This window comes from Myotis myotis, unplaced genomic scaffold (genome assembly GCF_014108235.1).
Source record: "Myotis myotis isolate mMyoMyo1 unplaced genomic scaffold, mMyoMyo1.p scaffold_m19_p_2, whole genome shotgun sequence".
Classification (NCBI taxonomy): domain Eukaryota; kingdom Metazoa; phylum Chordata; class Mammalia; order Chiroptera; family Vespertilionidae; genus Myotis; species Myotis myotis.
Genome location: NW_023416324.1, coordinates 112574332 through 112596212, shown reverse-complemented (window position 1 = coordinate 112596212; position 21881 = coordinate 112574332).

The window sequence follows — 21881 nt, the reverse complement described above, 5'->3', positions numbered from 1 at the left end:
CCTATCCTCCTCAGACTATTCAAAAAATTCAAGCGGAAGGAACACTTCCAAGCTCTTTCTATGAAGCCAGCATTACACTAATCCCAAAAACTAGATAAAGACACTAAAAAGAAAGAGAATTACAGGCCAATATCCCTGATGAACATATATGCTAAAATCCTCAACAAAATACTAGCAAATCAGAACCATCATTACATGAGAAAGATCACACACCATGACCAAGTGGGATTTATTCTGGGGCTGCAAGGATGGTACAATATCCTCAAATCAATAAATGTGATACATCACATAAACAAATTGAGAAAAAAATCACATAATCATATCAACTGATGCAGAAAAAGCATTTGTCAAACTCCAACACCTTTTCCTGATAAAAACTCTCAGCAAAGTGGGAATAGAGGGATCATACCTCAACATAACAAAAGCCTTATATGACAAATCTACAGCCAACATTATTCTCAATGGGCAAAAGCTAAAACCATTTCCCCTAAGAACAGGAACAAGACAGGGATATCCACTTTCACCACTCCTGTTTGACATAGTACTGAAAGTGACATCCATAGTGATCTGAGAAGAAGAAGAAATAAAAGGCATCTGAATTGGAAAAGAAGAAGTGAAACTGTCATTATTTGCAGATTACATGATACTGTACATAGAAAACCCTAAAGACTCCATCAAAAAACTTACTAGATTTAGTAAATAAATTTGGCAATGTAGTAAGATACAAAGTTAACACCCAAAAAACCATGGTTTTTTTATACACTAAAAATGAAGTCACAGAAAGAGAAACAAAACAAACAAACAAACAACAAAAAAACCAACAAAGAAACAATCCCATTTACCATTAATACAACAACAAAAAATTAAGGTACCTAGGCATAAACTTAACTAAGGAGGTAAAAGACTCGTATTCACAAAACTACAGGACGTTGCAAAAAGAGATAGAGGAAGCCATAAACAAATGGAAGAATACCATGTTCATGGACTGGTAGAACCAACATCATTAAAATGTCCATATTACGCAAAGCAATCTATAGATTCAATATAATCCCCATTATAATGCCAATGGCATATTTCACAGACTTAGTACAAACTCTCCAAAAATTCACATGGAATAAAAAAAGACCCTGAATAGCTGCAATGATCTTGAGAAATAAGAATAAATTTGGAGGGACCACAATAGCAGATATTAAGCTATATTACAAAGCCACAGTTCTCAAAACTGCCTGGTACTGGCACAAAAACAGACATATAGACCAATGGAACAGAACAGAGAACCCAGAAATAGACCCAAGCCATTATGCTCAATTAATATTTGACAAAGGAGGTAAGAGCATACAATGGAGTCAAGACAGTCTCTTCAATAAATGGTGTTGGAAAAATTGGATAGATACATGCAAAAAGATGAAATTAGGCCACCAACTTACACCATACACAAAAATAAGTTCAAAATGGATAAAGGACTTAAATGTAAGATGGGAAACCATAAAAATATTAGAGGACTCCCAAGGCAGCAAAATATCAGACATATGTCATAGCAATATCCCTACCGATACAGCTCTTAGGACAATGGAAACTAATGAAAAAATAAACAAATGGGACTAAATCAAAATAAAAAGCCTCTGCACAGCAAAAGAAACCATCAACAAAACAACAAGAAAGCCCACTGCACGGGAAAACATATTTGCCAATGTTATTTCAGATTAAGGTTTTAAACTCCAAGATTTGTAGGGAACTCATAGCTTAACAAATGGAAGATAAACAATCCAATCAAAAAAATGGGCAAAGGACCTAAATAGACACTTTTTGAAGTGGACATACAGAAGGCCAAGAGACATATGAAAACATGCCCAAAGTCACTAATCATCTGCGAGATGCAAATCAAAATAACAATGAGGTACCATCTCACACCTGTCAGAATGGTTATCATCAACAAGTCAACAAATGACAAGTGCTGGAGAGGATGTGGAGAAAAAGGAACCCTCGTGCACTGCTGGTGGGAATGCAGACTGGTACAGCCATTGTGGAAAACAGTATGGCATTTCCTCAAAAAGTTAAAAATGGAACTCCCATTTGACCCAGTAATCCTCCTTCTAGGAATATAGCCCAAGAAATCAGAAACACCTTTGGAGGGATCACAATACCAGATATCAAGTTATGTTACATCCCTATGTTCATAGTAGCATAATTTACAATAGCTAAAATTTTGAAGCATCCTAAGTGCCCATCAGCGGATGAGTGGATTAAAAAACAGTGGTACATCTACACAATGGAATATTACACTACTGTAAAAAGGAAGGAATTCTTACCATTTGCAATAACATGGATGGGCCTGGAGAGCATTTTGCTAAGAGAAATCAGCCAGGTGGAGAAAGATAAATATCACATGATTTCATTCATTTGTGAACTATAATGAACAACATAAACTGATGAACAAAAATAGGTCCAGAAACATGGAAGCATGGAACAGACCATTAAACCTCAGAGGGAGAAGAAGGAGAAGGGCAGAAGAGATTAACCAAAGAATTTGTATGCATGCATATACTAGTAAGCATAACCAATGGACACAGACAGTGGCGGGGGGTGAGGGCATGTACTGGGGGGTGAGATCGCCTGGAGAGAGGTCAATGGGGAAAAAGGAGACATATGTAATAATTTCAACAATAAAGAATTTAAATTTGAAAAAAAAAGAGTGGCTAATGGTAGTGGTGACTCTGCCCTGCCAGCCTCACAGCTCAGTGGTGGGATCAGTGAGGCTGTGAAAGGGGAAGGACTCTATGAACCCTACCCAGGGCTTTGTAATCATGCAGCCAGGCAGCACTTAATGAAGCCCAGTAATGTGCTGGGTCATATTGAGGGTCCCAAGCAGATCATTTCACCACAACTGCAGGGAGACCTGGAAGGTGCTGTTTTCTACATATTCCTGTGTAAAATGCTAAATGGCTCTTGTTAGGATTTCCCCCCTCCAATCTATTGCTATGAAAATTTTCAATCATATTTAAAACTTAAAAGAAATTTACAGTGAGTACATATATATCCACCACCTAGATTCTACAATTAACACCTTACTATATTTGCTTTATCACACATCTCTTCATTTTTTTCAGAACTGGGTTGGTCTTGCATGCCACTTATTAAGATAATTTATCTAGCAATCAACATGTATAAAACAGAAAGCCAAAGTAGGCTTTTTTGTCATCCCACTTTGGCCTATAATGTCTAAAGAACCTCAACTGCCAACCACCCTCATCCCTTTTTAAAAAAACCATACAGAAGAGATATATATTCAGTAAAACCAGTAATATCTTAGCGGTCCATGTTGCCCAATATTTAGATTTTTATATTTGGGATGAACACAAGGGAAGGAAACATGAGAATTTTGTTTGTTTTTGTTTTAAACATCATTGACAAGAACAAAGATGGAAGAAGATGTATTTTTATAATCAAATGAAAAGAAAAGATTTGCCTATTATTATAAGTCTTGAAATACCACGCCCCCCCCCCAAAAAAAAAAACTACAAAAAGATTCCAACAACCCCTGATATTGGAATAAAAATATCCCTGTGTGCGCTGCAGCTGAGATACTGAATGAGGAAAAAGATTCAACCTTACAACCAAATAAAGGTTTGTCTCCCTGAGGGGCCAATGGTTTTTGTATCAGAGAAAGAGAGGGTTATGAACACCATAATCCTAAACAGAAACTTTTGGGGAGATGTCAATAAACACCTCACAGAAATATTGAGCTGTGTCCCAAACTTAGTTTTCCACTATCCTTTCACTGTGCTTGCCACAGCTGTTTACCTCTGTACTCTTATTTACTAAAAAAAATATCTGTTTTAAACTGACTTGATTTTTACCTAAATATATATTTTTAGAAGAAACCTTATATCATTTCCATAAGTGGAAAACCAATATTATTTTTCATAAACGAAAAATAACTTGAAAAATAAGTGGCATGAAAACCAAACAATGTTATTAACTTCCAGCTCAATCCTGATGCTTAACAATAACTCTGAGTTATTAGAGTGTTATTACAACTTTCAGGTAAAAACTTTCTTCCTATTTAGTCAGAGGGATTGAAGGATAATTCAAAAAGAACAAATTTCTCACCATGTGATTCAGTGTTCTTGTACCATTTTGTGTACCACTGTGGTACACATTCCCTTCTGGGATAGAGTTTAACAGTACAATCCACTGTCTTGGCAATATCTTCTGTGACCCTCCAGATCCTATTTTTCTTTGGAGTGGAGTGAGGGCCATCAGACTCCTGGTCTCCACAATGATCAGAGTGCCTTTTCTTACAACCGTCCATTATACAACAAGCCTAACAATTCAGGGAAGAGTTATCTTACAGTTTCACCCTCATTCTTTACTCCCTGAACATCCTTTATGCTTCCCCCAATTGTTTTTCCCATCTCCTCAATCTCCACTTTTCTTTGACCCATTCTCTGTCCTGGGGATTACCACCTGAAGACTGACTTGGATTCAGCTAAAAAGAAGCAAAAGAAGAAAATGCAAGCACAGGAGAGTGGACTGAATGTTTCTCACCTCACTTCCTTCTTGCTTGGTGAAGTGATTCCGGCTATATCCTTGCTTCCCCATAACTGTGGCACCTGCCCAGGGCCCTATCCCCATGTTTCTAGCTTTTACTAGCTTCTAGCAACACTATTTTCTTATTTTGCTCCTTCAGGCCTAGAGGTGATAATAATGGTCTCTGGATAATAAATTAACAACAATTTAATATTTTTTTTGTTGATTCCCTAGTTCTATTGACACTCCCATAATAACTTCTTATTAAAATATCTTCACTTAAACCATCTAAGTTGAGGAAATTTTTGTTTTCTGCCATATTCTAAGTCAGTGGTTCTCAACCTTCTGGCCCTTTAAATACAGTTCCTCATGTGACCCAACCATAAAATTATTTTCGTTGCTACTTCATAACTGTAATGTTGTTACTGTTATGAATTGTAATGTAAATATCTGATATGCAGGATGGTCTTAGGCGACCCCTGTGAAAGGGTCATTCGACTGCCAAAAGGGTCGCGACCCACAGGTTGAGAACCGCTGTTCTAAGTGAAACAGATGGAAACTTACTTTTCACTGCGTATACTTGTACATATGTGTCCATGTGCTTGTGCTACTTATTTAAAAATATAAAAATAAATGTATTAATTAAAGAAATAACTATGACACATCAAAAAATGTGGAATTCAGCCAAAGCAGTGCCTGAAGGGGAATTTTTAACTTTAAAAGAAGAAAGCTTGAAAATTAACCATCTAAGCTTCCATCCCAAAAAGCTAGAAAAAGAAAAGCAAATGAAGGGGGAGGGGGAAGAAATACAGACAAGAGCAAAATTATTGAAATAGATGTAGCAATAAAACAGAAATAATATCAGAAATTGATTTGTTGAAAATATCAATAAAATCTTTCTCCAAGCATAGGATTAAGAAGAGAAAAATACAAATTACCAATGTCAAGAAGAAAAAAAAAAGAGAGACATAACTGCAGATATTAAATATTTAAAATTTTTTAAAGAGGGTAATATAACAACTTTATGCTAGAAAAATTTACAAAATAGTTAAAATGAGCAAATTCATTGAGAAATACATTATCTAAACTGGCACAAAGGAAATAGAAAAAATTAAATAGTCTTATATTGATTATTGATTGAAGAAATAGAATCTGGAATTAATAACTTCCTTCTCCCCAATTCCCCCTCACCATAAGTAAAATCCTGCAGGCCCAGATGGCTTTGTTGGTAAATTTTCTCTGAACATTCAAGGAAGAATGAATATACTTCTAGAGAGGAAAGGAGAAACCATTCTAAACTAGTTTTATAAGGCCAGCACAACCCTGATACCAAAAACTGCCAAGAGTATTATAAGAAAGAAATGGTACAGGCCATTATATCTGAGAGTATAGATATTAAAATCACAAACAAAAAAATATTTAGCAAACTAGATCCAGTGACAAATGATAAATATTATATATGATGATCAAATGAAGTTTTATAAAGTTATAAAAGTGGTTTAATACCCAATAATCAATGTAATTCACCAATTTATAAAGTACAAGAATCATCAGATCAACTTAGTACATGCAAAAAAAAGCATTTGACAAAATTCCACAATCATTCGTGAAAAAATCTGTTAGCACACTAGGGTTAGAAAGGAGCTTTCTTATTCTTGTAAAATACCTACAGCTAACCTTAAATAAATGGTAAAATACTGAACTCCTTACCCCTTAGGCCAGAAATAGGACAAGGATGTCCACTATCACCACTTCTATTAAACATTATGTTGGAGGAGCTAGCAAGTACATTAAGCAAGAAAATAATCAAAAGAGATGAAAACTGGAAATGAAGATGTGACATTTGTTATTCACAGATTATATAATTCTACATAGAATTATTTAGCAATCTTGCTCTTAGATTAGGCCATTAAAATATTGTTAAATCATCAATTCTCCCCAAGTTGATCTACAGATTCAGTGCAATCCAATCAAAATTCCAGTTAAGTTTTTGTGTAGAAATTTATAATATTTTTATGGAAATACAGATGGCCTAGTTCAGCCAAGACAATCTTGAAGAAAAAGCACAAAAGTTGAAGGGCTTGCACTAGCAAATTTCAAGATTTACTGTAAAGCTGTAGGGATTCAGAAAGTAAAATATTGGCTTGAGGATAGACTAATAAGTCAACAAAATAAACTATATAATCCAGAAATATACCCACATATAGGCAGTTATTTGATGTGCAATAAAACACAATGGCAAAAGGACAATCTTTTAAAAAATGGTGTTATAGAAATTGTATATCCATATGGAAAAAAATGAAGATTGCCTTTTACTTCACATCAAACATAAATTATTAATTTGATAGTAGATCTATATGTGAAGGTGAAATAGTAAAGCTTCTAGCAGAAACATAGGAGAATATTTTCATGAACTTGGATTAAGGAAAGAGTTACTAAACAAGACAAAAATTACAAACCATAAGTAATTAGTAAATTGGGCATAGATAACATTAAGAATTTCTGTTCATCAAAAGCAAGCCATAACCTAGGAGAAAATATCTGCTATGCACATATCCAACAAAAGACTTATCTCCAAATATATAAAGAACTCCTATACATCAATAAGAAAAATGCAAACACCTAAATAAAAATGGGCAAAATAATTGAACAGACACCTCACAAAGAAGTCTATCCTAATAGCTAATAATGAATCATATGAAAAGGTGATCAACAGTATTATTCCTCGGGCAAATGCAAATTAGACCACAATGAGATAACCAGTTAGAATGGGTGGCTAAATTCAATTTCTGATGATAAAAATTATTACTGATTAGGATGTGAAGTAACTGGAATTCTCATATATTGCTGGTGAGAGTACAGATTTCTATAACTCCTAGAAAGCTATTTCACACTTTATACTAAAGCTAAAAATATAATGATTGCATATTAGGAATATGCCCACTCTAGGTATATATCCAAGAAGAATGAAGCCTGAGCCTGCAAGAAGACATGCACAAGAATGTTCATAGAGCTTTTTTTTTTTTTCCATAATAACCCCAAATTGGGAACAACACAAATATCCATTAACAAAATAATAGGAAAATAAATTCTGGCCTAGTCATACAATAGAATACTAAATAGTAATTTTAAAAAGACACAGAGCAACATAACTGAATCTCACAAATATTAGCTGAGCAAAAGAATACAGACACACAAAATGTATACACTGTATATGATTCCATTTATGTGAAATTCAAGAAGAGGAAATGGTATACTTCATTTTATAGCCATTAATCTCAAATGGACACAAAAGTTGCACTTGTATGGTACATAAAGATAAAAATAATCCTATATAATAAAGATGTAATAGGCAAATGCTTGTTATGCTATGAAGCATAATGACGGACTGCATAACAACTGATCATGGATCAGCAGGAGGGTGGGGCAGGGGAGAGCTACAGGAGAGGGCATGGCAGCAAGCTGCGAGAGGGGGGATGGCAGGGAGGGCATGGTGGGGCAGCAGGCGGAGAGCTACTGGAGGACAGCAGCGAGCTACTGGTGCACGGATTTGTGGGCAGGGCTACTAGTCTTTAAATCAGTGGTTCTCAACCTTCCTAATGCCGTGATCCTTTAATACAGTTCCTCATGTTGTGGTGACCCCCCAACCATAAAATTATTTCCGTTGCTACTTCATAACTGTAATTTTGCTACTGTTATGAATCGTAATGTAAATATCTGATATACAGGATGTATTTAGGCGACCCCTGTGAAAGTGTTGCGACGCACAAGTTGAGAACCGCCGCTTAAATAAATGGACATGATCAAAGGAATCAGTTATACCAACCACCTGAACTATAAAGCCTTATAATCTAATCACTATCTAACGGGGGAGGCTGAGTAGGAGCGTGATGTTCTTAGAAATTCATAAAAAGCCCTCAGCACTCAGCAAACATTACATATCAGATCTCTGTGGTGGAATAATATTGTAGGGTAGTAACCACTGGGGCCCAAGCCGGCCCCAGGATTTTCCCATGGTCCTTCCTCCCACTCAAGCTCAGTGTACTTTGCCTCCGGCAGGAGTTACACAGCCAGAGCGAAAGGAGCCTTTATAGTTCTGAAAGCCTCACCCACAAGGAGACCAGAAAGAGCACAGGGCGCAGGACAAAGGATTCCAAAGAATACGCACTGACTCCGAGCCAGTTTTTCCCACCCTCAAAACCAGCTTTACACAATTCCTGGGAGTGACAGGAGCAGAGGACTGGGGGGTGGAAAGTAGGTGGTATAAAGCTGGGCCTGAAGAGGCATCCTGCACCTGCCTTACTGGGCTGCATCCTGGGAGTAGAGGTCGGGAGATGACAGAGACTGCCGATAGGTTTGAGGGGTCCAAGGGCAAAGGTGTCTATTACTACTTTCCAGTTGAAAAGTAATGAGCTTCCCCAATGTATCCTGCACTGAGCGGGAAGCAGAGCAATGACTGAAAATGGTTAAGTGGGCTGTCTGGGCTGATGGGCCGCAGCAACCTCATAGAATTCCCACACACTTCCAAGCAGAGAAGGGAAATGCACCAAAAAGAAGCCCAAGAGTGGCCAGAGGGAAGCAAAAGAGTGCACTTGGGAAGGCCCCACACTCAGCGTGGGACCGAGAAACAGCACACCTGAGCCCCACGGAAGAGAAAAAGTGCCGTGGATCTAAGCAGCCTACTGCATTGCTACCAAGAACCAGCTGTCCCTTCCCAAAGCCTCCTGGAACTGAGACTCAACCTCGAAGAGAAGGGCGACCCTGAATTAACTGAAGTTTCTGCCACCAAACAGGATGGACACTAACATATGAATACAGTTAAAGAAATACAAAGAAAGTTGCGTTTCTTGCATAAGTGGGTATGTCCTGAAGTCTGTATACCTCATGCTTCGCTAGTGGCAAGCTTTTGATTTTGGTGTATTCTAACTCTCTACCTATCTGACTCTCATAAGCAGCACAACAAAATTAGCTGGAAACTCTGGGTTTTTCTGTGCAAAATCCCACTCTAAGACACTGTTAAGCAGAGAAGAATGGATGAGGAGGTCTTGCTCATGTTTAGGATATGTGGAGACAAAAATGCACCAACATAAGAATTCCCAGATTTCCTCGCCTAAGCTCATTAAAGGGGATCTGCTTTCCCTGGTCAGCATTAATCATGGAGTGCCCACCTTGAGAGATCTGCCTTTGCCAGAGAGGGTCTCCAGAGGCTTTCTGCAGCAGATTTGAGAGGCAAAGGTAAGGGAGAGGAAGACGGGATCTCATTGGAGTCCTGGGGAAGGACTTTGGTGTGTAGGGGAGCGGGTGGGGGCATTAGCAGGTGTGCAAGGTATGAAGCAAGTGGATGGAGAGAAAAAGGCAGCTTTACAAATCATTGTTACAGTCTAGTTATAGCCTTTACTATGTTTAAATAGTAAAAACTGCAGATATTTTTAAAACTTTGAGATTGGGATTGTACCACTGTTGGATCACAATGATATAGCAGCCAGAGTTCTTAATAGTAAGCAATAGCAAGCCATCACTCTGGTGACTTAAGCTGAAATGACATTCATTAAAAGGGTTTTGGGGAGAGAGAGGAAGATGGCTGCCAACGGGAAGGCAGACTGCAAGATAGTGTGTGAGTGAGAGAACGAAAGGAGAGTGTGTGGACGTACGGAGAGTGTATATTTGTGGGTGAGGGACAGCTATCCTCTAAGGGACTGTTGGGGACTGCCAGACCAGGACCCCCTGACCGGGCAGCCTCCACTGCTGCTGAAATCTCTCCCGGAGCAGCTGGCTCTGCCGTGAAGACTGCACCATCTTGAAGGGGAGAGTGGCTGTTATCAGAAACCTATACAGCCCGGGTCTTTACAACCACAACACCCAGGGACCAGCTGCAAACCCAGAAACACGGGATCTCAAGCAGTGGGAATATGAGACTCTGATGAGCTCTGCACCTTCTCAGGAAAGGTCAGATTTTGCCTAGGGAAAGGTGAGGTCTGCAATCCTGGCAGGAGAGAGAAATGTGTGAACAGGGATCTAGAGGTTCGAGAGAAGTCTACGCCCCACAAAATCCACGGCCGTTGGGGCTAGCGTGATCCACGAATGTGGAAGGGGATCTGCAGGGCTGCTGGCAGAAGGGAACTCTAAGAATCAGCCCATAGCTGGACTGGGCGCAAAAAGGCACCCTGAAATTTTACCAGTGTGCAGGCTGCTTAGTGCCAGGGGAAAAAAAGACTGAACAGAGACGTTCACAGAGTTGCGCGCAGTGCCAGAGGGTAAAAGTCACGAGTTCATGCACTTACTCTGGTTTTTGTTTTCTCTTTAAATCCTTGCTTTTGGTTACTAAACCTAATACATAGGACCACCCAATTGGGGACACTCATAGAGACTGCAGGGGAAAGTTGTTTCTGTGGAACCTGGGGATCAGAGCAGGGAGAACCAGCTGTGGGGCAGTACATTCTCCCAAACCAATATTAAGTGCGACAGGGAAAACAAAATCTAAATACTGGCTAGAGAGGACTTATAGCCCCGGAGGTCAATCCGGAAAAACTGCCACCCAGGGGCTGAATCACAAATTGACTCTTCTGTAAACACAAATAAAGGAGTGTAAGAAAAAAAGAAATACTGCCTGCTTGAAAATCAAGACTGTGGCTTACAACACAGAGGAGCAGTGGAACGAAGGGAACTTCAATACTGTCCTGAGCACCTACAGGAAACAGGTGTGCCAAACAGAACAGTAGAGGAAATGAATGACTTTCACTACTGCACATTTTTATTTTTACATCTTTTACTTGAGAAACTAATTTTTTTCTCTTTCCTCACTTGATTTTACCTTTTTAATTATTATATTTTATTTTTAATCAGTATTATTACTACTACTATTTTACCTTTTTTTAAAGTGTCATTTTATTCTCTTTCATGTATTTTGGGATTAGTGTTCTACATTCTATTTTCATTTTTCCCTTAGCATCATTTTACTCTATCTCAACTTTACCTTTATACCAACATTCTCTTCCTCACTTTTCCCATTTTGTTGACCTGTTTCTCTTACCCTATTCCTCCTTTAGATTTTCTCTATTCCTTCTTTTTACCCCATTAAAAAATTTATCCTACTCATATATCTAATTTCTGATCCCCTGCTCTAAGTCCATACACACCTCTCTCTTCTCTTTCTTCACTATCCAATTTTTTTTCTCTCTTCCCTTTTTTTTTATTGCTTAAAGTATTACAAAGGGTATTACATATGTGTCCAATTTATCCCCCCGCCCTAGACAGTCCCCTAGCCTCCCCTATCCCCCAGTGTCTTATGTCCATTGGTTATGCTTATGGGCATGCATACAAGTCCTTTAGTTGATCTCTTACCCCCCTACCTCCTGCCCCCCAACCCTCCCCGGCCTTCCCGCTGCAGTTTGACAATCTGTTTGAGGCAGCTCTGCCTCTATCTATTACTGTTCAAAAGTTTATACTGGTCTCTATTATCCATGAATGAGTGAGATCATGTGGTATTTTTCCTTCATTGACTGGCTTATTTCACTTAGCATAATGCTCTCCAGTTCCATCCATGCCGTTGCAAATGGTAAGAGTTCCTTCCTTTTTAGAGCAGCATAGTATTCCATTGTGTAGATATACCACAGTTTTCTAATCCATTCATCTACTGATGGGCACTTAGGCTGTTTCCAGATCTTAGCTATGGTGAATTGTGCTGCTATGAACATAGGGGTGCATATATCCTTTCTGATTGGTGTTTCAGGTTTCTTGGGATATATTCCTAGAAGTGGGATCACAGGGTCAAATGGGAGTTCCATTTGTAGTTTTTGAGGAAACTCCATACTGTCTTCCATAGTGGCTGCACCAGTCTGCATTCCCACCAGCAGTGCACAAGTGTTCCTTTTTCTCCACATCCTCTCCAGCACTTGTCGTTTGTTGATTTGTTGATGATAGCCAGTCTGACAGGTGTGAGATGGTACCTCATTGTTGTTTTGATTTGCATCTCTCGGATGATTAGTGACTCTGAGCATGTTTTCATATGTATCTTGGCTTTCTGAATGTCCTCTTTTGAAAGGTGTCTATTTAGGTCCTTTGCCCATTTTTTGATTGGATTGTTTATCTTCCTTTTGTTAAGTTGTATGAGTTCCCTATAAATTTTGGAGATTAAGCCCTTATCAAATGTGACATTGGCAAATATGTTTTCCCACACAGTGGGTTTTCTTGTTGTTTTGTTGATGGTTTCTTTTGCTGTGCAGAAGCTTTTGATTTTGATGTAGTCCCATTTGTACATTTTCCCTTTAGTTTCAAGTGCCCTAGGAGCTGTATCAGTGAAGAAATTGCTTCGGCATATGTCTGAGATTTTGTTGCCTTTGGATTCTTCTAGAATTTTTATGGTTTCCTGTCGTACATTTAAGTCCTTTATCCATTTTGAGTTTATTTTTGTGTATGGTATAAGTTGGTGGTCTAGTTTTATTTTCTTGCATATATCTATCCAATTTTCCCAACACCATTTATTGAAGAGACTATCTTGGCTCCATTGTATGTTCTTGCCTCCTTTGTCAAATATTAATTGAGCATATTGGTTCGGGCCGATTTCTGGGCTCTCTATTCTATTCCATTGATCTATATGCCTATTCTTGTGCCAGTACCAGGCAGTTTTGAGAACAGTGGCTTTGTAATACAACTTGATATCTGGTATTGAGATCCCACCTACTTTGTTCTTTTTCAGGATTGCTGCAGCTATTCGGGGTCTTTTTTTATTCCAGATGAATTTTTGGAGAGTTCGTTCTAGATCTATGAAGTATGCCGTTGGTATTTTAACGGGAAGTGCGTTGAATTTATAGATTTCTTTGGGTAGTATGGACATTTTAATGATGTTGATTCTACCAATCCATGAACACGGTATGTTCTTCCATCTGTTTATGTCTTCCTCTATATCTTTTTTCAACGTCCTGTAGTTTTCTGAGTAGAGGTCTTTTACCTCTTTAGTTAAGTTTATTCATAGGTAGCTTAATTTTTTTGGTGCGATGGTAAACGGGATTGTTTTATAATCTCTCTTTCTGAAAGTTCACTATTGGTGTATAGAAATGCCTCAGATTTCTTGGGGTTAATTTTGTATCCTGCTACATTGCCAAATTCATGTATTAAGTCTAGTAGCTTTTTGATGGAGTGTCTAGGGTTTTGTATGTATAATATTATGTCATCTGCAAATAAGGACAGTTTTACTTCCTCTTTTCCAATTTGGATGCCTTTTATTTCTTCTTCTTGCCGAATTGCAATGGCTAACACTTCCAGTACTATGTTGAACAGGAGTGGTGAGAGGGTGCATCACTGTCTTGTTCCTGTTCTTAGAGGAAATGGTGTTAGTTTTTGTCCATTGAGTATGATGTTGGCTGTGGGCCTGTCATATATGGCTTTTATTATGTTGAGGTATGATCCTTCTACTCCCACCTTGCTGAGAGTTTTTATCAAAAATAGGTGTTGAATTTTGTCAAATGCTTTTTCTGCATCAATTGATATGACCATGTGGTTTTTTTCTTTCAATTTGTTTATGTGATGTATCACGTTTATTGATTTGCGGATATTGTACCATCCTTGCATCCCTCGGATAAATCCTACTTGGTCATGGTGTATGATTTTTCTGATGTACTGCTGGATCCGATTTGCTAAGATTTTGTTGAGGATTTTGGCATCTATGTTCATGAGGGATATTGGCCTGTAATTCTCTTTCATTGTGTTGTCTTTACCTGGTTTTGGTATTAGGGTGATGCTGGCTTCATAGAATGAGCTTGGAAGTGTTCCTTCCTCTTGAATTTTTTGTAGTAGTGTGAGGAGGATAGGTTTTAGTTCTTCCTTGAATGTTTGGTAAAACTCCCCTGTGAAGCCGTCTGGTCCTGGGCTTTTGTTTGCTGGAAGCTTTTTGATGACTGCTTCAATTTCTTCCATAGTTATTGGCCTGTTGAGATTATTAGATTCTTCCTGATTGAGTTTTGGAATGTTGTATTTTTCTAGGAATTTGTCCATTTCCTCCAGGTTGTCTAGTTTGTTGGAGTAGAGCTGTCCATAGTATTTTTTAACAATCGTTTGTATTTCTGTGGGGTCTGTTGTTATTTCGCCTCTATCGTTTCTGATTTTGTTTATTTGGGTCCTCTCTCTTTGCTTCTTGGTGAGTCTGGCTAGAGGTTTGTCAATCTTGTTTATCCTTTCAAAGAACCAGCTCTTGGTTTCATTGATTTTCTGTATTGTTTTTTTGGTCTCTATGTCATTTATTTCTGCTCTAATCTTTATTATCTCCTTCCTTCTGCTCACTCTGGGGTTTTCTTTTTGCTCTCTTTCTAATCCTTTGAGTTGTAGAGTTAGCTGATTTACTACCATTTTTTCTTGTTTTTTGAGATAGGCCTGTAGAGCTATAAACTTCCCTCTCAGGACTGCTTTCATTGTGTCCCATAGGTTTTGGATTGTTGTGTTTTCATTGTCATTAGTTTCCAGGATGTTTTGAATTTCTTCTTTGATTTCATTGGTAACCCAATCAATATTTAATAGCATGCTATTCAGCTTCCAGGTGTTTGAGTATTTTGGGTTGTTTTTATTGTAGTTTATTTCTAATATTATGCCATCGTGGTCTGCGAAGACGCTTTTTATGATTTCGATCTTCTTGAATTTGGGGATACTTTGCTTGTGACCCAATATATGGTCTATTTTTGAATATGTGTCATGAGCACTTGAGTAGAATGTATATTCCGTGGCACTGGGGTGAAGTATTCTGAAGATGTCTATTAAGTCCATCTGATCTAGTGAGTCATTTAGGATTGCTGTATCTTTGCTGATTTTTTGTCTAGAGGACTTATCCAGTGCTGTCAGTGGTGTATTAAAGTCCCCTACTATGATTGTATTGTTGTTGATCTCTCCTTTGATATCTTCCAGGAGTTTTTTTATGAATTTGGGTGCTCCTGCATTGGGTGCATATATGTTTACCAGGGTTATATCTTCTTGTTGTATTGATCCCTTTAGTATTATGAAGTGGCCTTCCTTATCTCTTGTTATGGCCTTCACTTTGAGGTCTATTTTGTCCGATATAAGTATTGCTATCCCAGCTTTCTTTTCCTTTCCATTTGCCTGAAAGATATTTTTCCATCCTTTCACTTTCAGTCTGTGTGAGTCCCTTCTAATGAGGTGGGTTTCTTGTAGACAGCAGATGTATGGGTCATGTTTTTTTATCCATTCAGCCACTCGATGTCTTTTGGTTGGAGCATTTAGTCCGTTTACGTTTAAAGTTATTATTGAAAGGTATTTGTTTGTAGCCATTTATTTTTTTGTGTGGCTGTTTTCTTTCTGAGCTTTTTATTATTTTTATACCAGTCCCTTTAGCATTCCTTGCATTGCTGGCTTGGTGGTGATAAACTCCCTTAACCTTTTTTTGTTTGTGAAGCTTCTTATTTCCCCTTCAAGTTTGAATGATAGCCTTGCTGGATAGAGTATTCTTGGATTCAGTCCTTTGCTTTGCATCACTTTGTAAATTTCTGTCCATTCTTTTCTGGCCTGATGTGTTTCTGTTGAGAAATCGTTTGACAATCTAATGGGAGATCCCTTGTATGTAACTTTCTGTCTCTCTCTTGCAGCCTGTAAGATTCTCTCTTTGTCCTGAACATTTGCCATGGTAATTATGATGTGTCTTGGTGTGGATCTTTTCGGGTTCACCTTGTTTGGGACTCTCTGGGCTTGTGTGACTTTTTTCTTCCCCACCTCAGGGAAGTTTTCTGATATTATTTCTTCTAATAGGTTTTCTAATCCTTGTTCATCCTTCTGTTGTTCTGGTACCCCTATTATTCGTATGTTGTTTCGTTTCATGTTGTCCCAAAGCTCCCTTAGGCTCTCCTCCTGTCTTTTAATTTTTTTCTCCAATTGCAGTACATTTTGGGTGTGTTTTGCTTCCTTGTCTTCTAATTCACTAATTCAGTCCTCTGCTTCTCCTAGTCTACTGTTGATACTTTCAATGGAGTTTTTCATTGTAGCTATATCACTCTTCATTTCTTCTTGGGTCTTACTTAAGTTGTTGATTTTTTCATCTGTTTCTTCTAGCTTCTTCCATATGTTATTGATTTTTTCATCTGTTTCTTCTTGCTTCTTGCAGAGGTTGTCAATTTTTTCCTCCATCCGGTTTATGCACTCTAGGACCCTTCTTCTGAATTCTTTTTCTGTCTTGTTTCATGCCTCTGTATTACTTAGCTGCTTTTCTGGAGAGTCCTCCTTCTCTTTCCTTTGGGGGTTTCTTTGTCTACCCATGTTTGATCTCACTGACATATCTAGACGTTGAGTCGTTCAGTGGTTGCTCCCTTGGTGGCAGTGACTCCTTGATCTGTGGTTGCTCTTCGGGGGGTTGTGGTAGCAGCTGCTCTTCAGTTGGCAGCAGCTCCTCTGGTGGGTGCTGTTCACAGCTGTGGTGGCTCTTCTGGCTGGTGGGGCGAGGTTTCACGTACAGCTGCTGTTCCTCTGCAGAGAGTGTGGTGCTCAGGAGGTTGCTGTAGCTTGGATCTGCTGCGTTGATTTAAAGGCACAAAATACAACACAACAACGCACCACGTACCAGGCAGTATACACAAATATATTCACGATATTAATAACCCCAAATAAAGGTGACCACCCGAATTAAGAGAATTAGGGGATAAGGAGGAAGGAAGGGAAAAAGATAAAAGAGAAAAAAGAAAAGAAAAGTAGGGACCAAAAAAAGGAGTACAAAAATGAAATTGGGAAAAAGGAGGGGGGAAAATAAAAGCGAGAAAAGAAAAGAAAAGAAAAAAAAGAAAGAGAAAAAAGAAAAAAAAAGAGTGAAAAGGGAGAATAAAGTGGAAGAGGGGAAGAGACTTTTTATATGAGGAGAATACTCCTATAGAACAGCCACTAATCCCAACAAATTCCAGCAACAGCTCCCTAGAGATGAATGCAAACTAGAAACAACCAATAATATAACGATGAAAATAGAATGGAGAACACTAATCCCAAAATAAAATAAAGAGAAAATAAAATGGCACTTTAAAAAATGGTAAAATGGTAGCAGTAATAATACTGGTTAAAAATAAGAAGGTAGTAATTAAAAGGGTAAAATCAGGTGATGGAAAAAGAAGAAAAAAAAGAAAAGAAAAAAAAAGAAGAAGAAGAAAAAAAAATTGGTTTCTTAGTTAAAAGGTGAAAAAAGGAAAAAAAAAATTGCAGTAGTGAAGGTCCTTCGGTTCTTCTATTCTTCAGTGTGGCTCGCCTTAGACATGCCAGGTATTCAGGAGAGTGTTGGGTTTCCCTGCGATACACTGTTCCTCTGTGTTGTAAACCACAGTCCTTATTATAAAGCAGGCCGCATTTGTTTCCCAGACTGCCTTATTTTGTGTTTAGCAAAGAGTCAGTTTGTGGGTCAGCCTCTGGGTGGCAGTGTTCTGGGGTTGGCCTCTGAGGCTATAGGGCGTCTCTGTCCAGTGGAAGTTCACTGCCCAGAGCTGGCCGCGTAATAGTTAGTTACCGGCGCTGTGTTGTTGCTGGGATTGAAAATCCCTCTATAGGCCAGACCCTGTTAACTCCCAGGAACTGATCAGGTTATTTTAATCCTTGATCTCCTACAGGGTGGAATCTGGGTGTGGCTGTGCGCCTTGCCTGGGGGCTGGGGGGAGGAGTCTCATTCTCTGGAGAGAATGGCTGCCCCAGCCCTGGGCTCAGGGGTGTCTCAACACCCAATTCGCTGCCACCTCTCCCGGCCCCCCTTCTCTCCTCAGTCTCTCCCCAGATTCCACTCCTCCGCACACTCTCCCTCTCTTCAGCCCAGGTGAGTGTCTGTATCCGAAATGTCCCATGAACAGGATTCAGTGAAAACAAACAAACAAACGCTGGCCGCAGTAACGGGGAAGGCTTGGTTTCTGTAAGCTTCTTCTCTTACCAGGACTGCATGGTCTGGTCAGCTCTTCAGGCTGCCCCCTTTAGGCTCAGTCCTCTGTGATCACAGAACCCAGCTCTCAATTCCCCCGGCGGCTCCAGGAATCCCACGGTTCTCCTTTCCCCCAGTCAGGGGCTGGGCCTGTCCCAAGGGATGTGGCTGTCTGCCACGCGGTCTCCCTCCAACTCTCTGGGCTCAGAGGTCTGGCAAACTTTCCTGCCCAAAACCCTGGTTCCTTTACCTTTCCAGGGGAGTTCTGCTCTTCCTGGCTGCAAACCGTCTCACCAGCTGAGCAATTTCGCCAATTTGGTGTGGGTGCTATTAGTTTCAGCTGCTCTCTCCATTTGCTCCGGGACACGACCTGGGACACGTCTGCCTATATCGCCGCCATCTTCCTTCTCCCTCTCTTCCCTTTTTTGTTGTTGTTGTTGTTGTTATTGTTTTCTTGTTTTGTTTTGTTTTTTGTTCTAGGTTTTTTTTAAAATATATTTTTATTGATTTCAGAGAGGAAGTGAGAGGGAGAGAGTCATTGATTGGCTGCCTCCTGTACACCCCCCACTGGAGGATCAAGCCCACAACCTGGGCATGTGCCCTGACTGGGAATCAAACTCATGACCTCTTGGTTCATAGATTGATGCTCAACCACTGAGGCATGCCAGCTGGGCTGTTCTAGGTTTTTTTCTTTTCTTTTGTTTTGTTTTGCCTGGAGAGGATGTGGAGAAAAAGGAACCCTCCTTCACTGCTGGTGGGAATGCAGATTGGTGCAGCCATTGTGGAAAACAGTATGGCATTTCCTCAAAAAGTTAAAAATGGAACTCCCATTTGACCCAGTAATACCACTTCTAGGTATATATCCCAAGAAAACAGAAACACGAGTCAGAAAAGATATAAACACTCCTATGTTCATAGCAGCACAATTTATAATAGCTAAGATTTGGAAACAGCCTAAATGCCCATCAGCAGATGAGTGGATTAGAAAACTGTGGTACATCTACACAATGGAATACTATGCTGCTATAAAAAAGAAGGAATTCTTACCACTTGCAGCAGCATGGTTAGAACTGGAGAGCACTATGCTAAGTGTTTTAAGCCAGGCAGCAAAAGAAAAATACCACTTGATCTCACTCATTTATGGATAATAAAGAACATTATAACCTGATGAACAAAAAAATAGATACAGAGGCACAGATGAATCGAACAGACTGTCAAATTACAGTTGGAAGGCTGGGGAGTGTTGGGGGGGGGGTAATAGATCAACCGAAGGACTTGTATGCCTGCATATAAGCAAAACCAATGGACACAAGACACTTGGGGGCTTAGGTAAGGGCATATGCTGGGGGATAGGGGAAGCTGGGGAAAAGTCAATGGGGGGAAAAAAGGAGACATATTTACTACTATTTGTAATACTTTAAGCAATAAAATTAAATTTAAGAATAAATAAATAAATAAATAAATAAATAAATAAATAAATAAATAAATAAAAGGCTTCTGGGGAGCTCACAGAAATTGCAAGAAGCAGGAGAGTTGCGCTTGGGGTTATATATTTAAAACTATACTAAAACCTCACCTCATGTCTCACAAACTTTATCATGTGGTTCTGCTCAGTCCTCCTTTTTCACAAACTTTGATTTCTAGTCTGGAGTAGGTGTATCTGAGAGGTTGAGTCCAGGTCATACATGGACATCTAGGAAAATAGTGATTGTCATTTGAAGCCTCTATGGTGGGTGATGGGCTCTCTCTGACACATTGACCCAAAAGGAAGAGGAATTTCTCCAGGGATTAGAGGGAGCCATAGGCTGGGGGTCCAGAAAGATGGCACTTACCTACCACTGAGAGCAACCACCTCATAAGCCCCAACTGTGGTGCTGCGTTTATTCATTAGTGCTTGTTAGAAATGAGATTGCATTTCACTTCTTCTGAGCCACTAAATCAGAATCTATGAGAATGAAGTCCTGGAAGTGGACTTTTAAAACCAGCATCCCAAGTGATTTTTTTGTTCCTCAAGCTTTACTATATACCCCAATCAGTTCAGAGGTATAGCTCTAAAAATCAGCATGTGTTGGAAGCATTTTTGCATTTTCACCCAGGTAGCCAAAGAAAAAGGTATAACTCCCTATAAGGAGATTGTCCAGTCTGTGAACTTAGAGTATAAGAAGCATTGGTTTGAATCCCAATTATGCCTTGTATAGGTTTGTGATTTAAAAAGTTACTTCATAAAAAAAACGGACATCATCCAAAACCACAGGAAGGCTGGCTGAGTGGAAATTCTACAACTGGAAGGAAAGAGAAAAGCACACTGAGACTCAGAGGAGGTGCGGAAGTAAAGAGCAAAGGTACAGAGGTGCACGTGGAAAGGGCTGGCAACTGAGGACACTGTTGTCTTTTTCAATTGGGAGGGAGTCTCAAGTTTCTGACTGCTCTGAACTCTAGTTCCGGGCGAGTCTCTGGGGACCCAGACTCATACGGGGAGAAACTGGACTGTCTGACAGCAGGCTGAACTCGAGGGCGGCTTTCTCTCAGAGGTGCTTGCAGTGATTACAAGGACACTGAGACCCGGGGCCTCTTAGGGTAGGACTGAGGAGCAGCCATAGCTGCTTGCTCCACCCTGTTATTCCCCTGAGACCCCGCCTCACCCAAGCTGTGCGCAGAGACTTTTGCATATGAATGGCCTGGCCCTTTGCAATCTGAAAATTACCTAACAAACTGCAGCTGGGTCAGAGAGACCCAGAACTTCCAAAAGAAGGCCCAAGGCCCCACAGCAGCTTGCATTGCTTCACAGCTGGGCCTCATCTGGGCACCTCCAAACCCCAAACAAAGAAGAGGAATCTGCACATCTCTCCATAGCTCCTGCTGGTAGCCTCAGGCAGAGGATAAATCAGCACCTCCTTAGAGATCCACGAGCCAGTGTACCCAGTGGTCAGAGTGGGACTATCCAGATTACAGCTCCTCAGATCTATAAGGGACACACTCAGGGGCAGACACAGTGAGCACAAAAGCACCACTGAAGCAAGTCTTGCCCCAGAAGGGTGTCTCCAGCACAGAAGTTCTCCCACTGCAGACACAGCTGATTCTCACAGCCAATTGGCCTGGAGGTCAATTCCTCCCAGTGATACCTACAACAATCAAGGCTTAACTACAACAAGACTGTGCACAAAGCCCACAAAGGGGTGCACCAAGAGTGACCACCTCAGGTAATTGGGGAGGCTGAACCACTGGGCCCTATAGGACACCTAGCACAGAAAGCCGCTCTATCAGCACAGGGAAGCATAAAAAATGCAGAGACAAACAAACAGGTCACAAATGACAGAAATGGAGGAAAGCAAACTGCTGGATATAGAGTTCAAAACCATGGTTATAAAGTTTTTCAAGAATTTTCTAGAAACCACCGATAAATTTAGTGAGACCCTCAATAAATCTAGTGAGACCCTAGAAGTTATGAAAAAGGACCAACTAGAAATTAAGCATACAC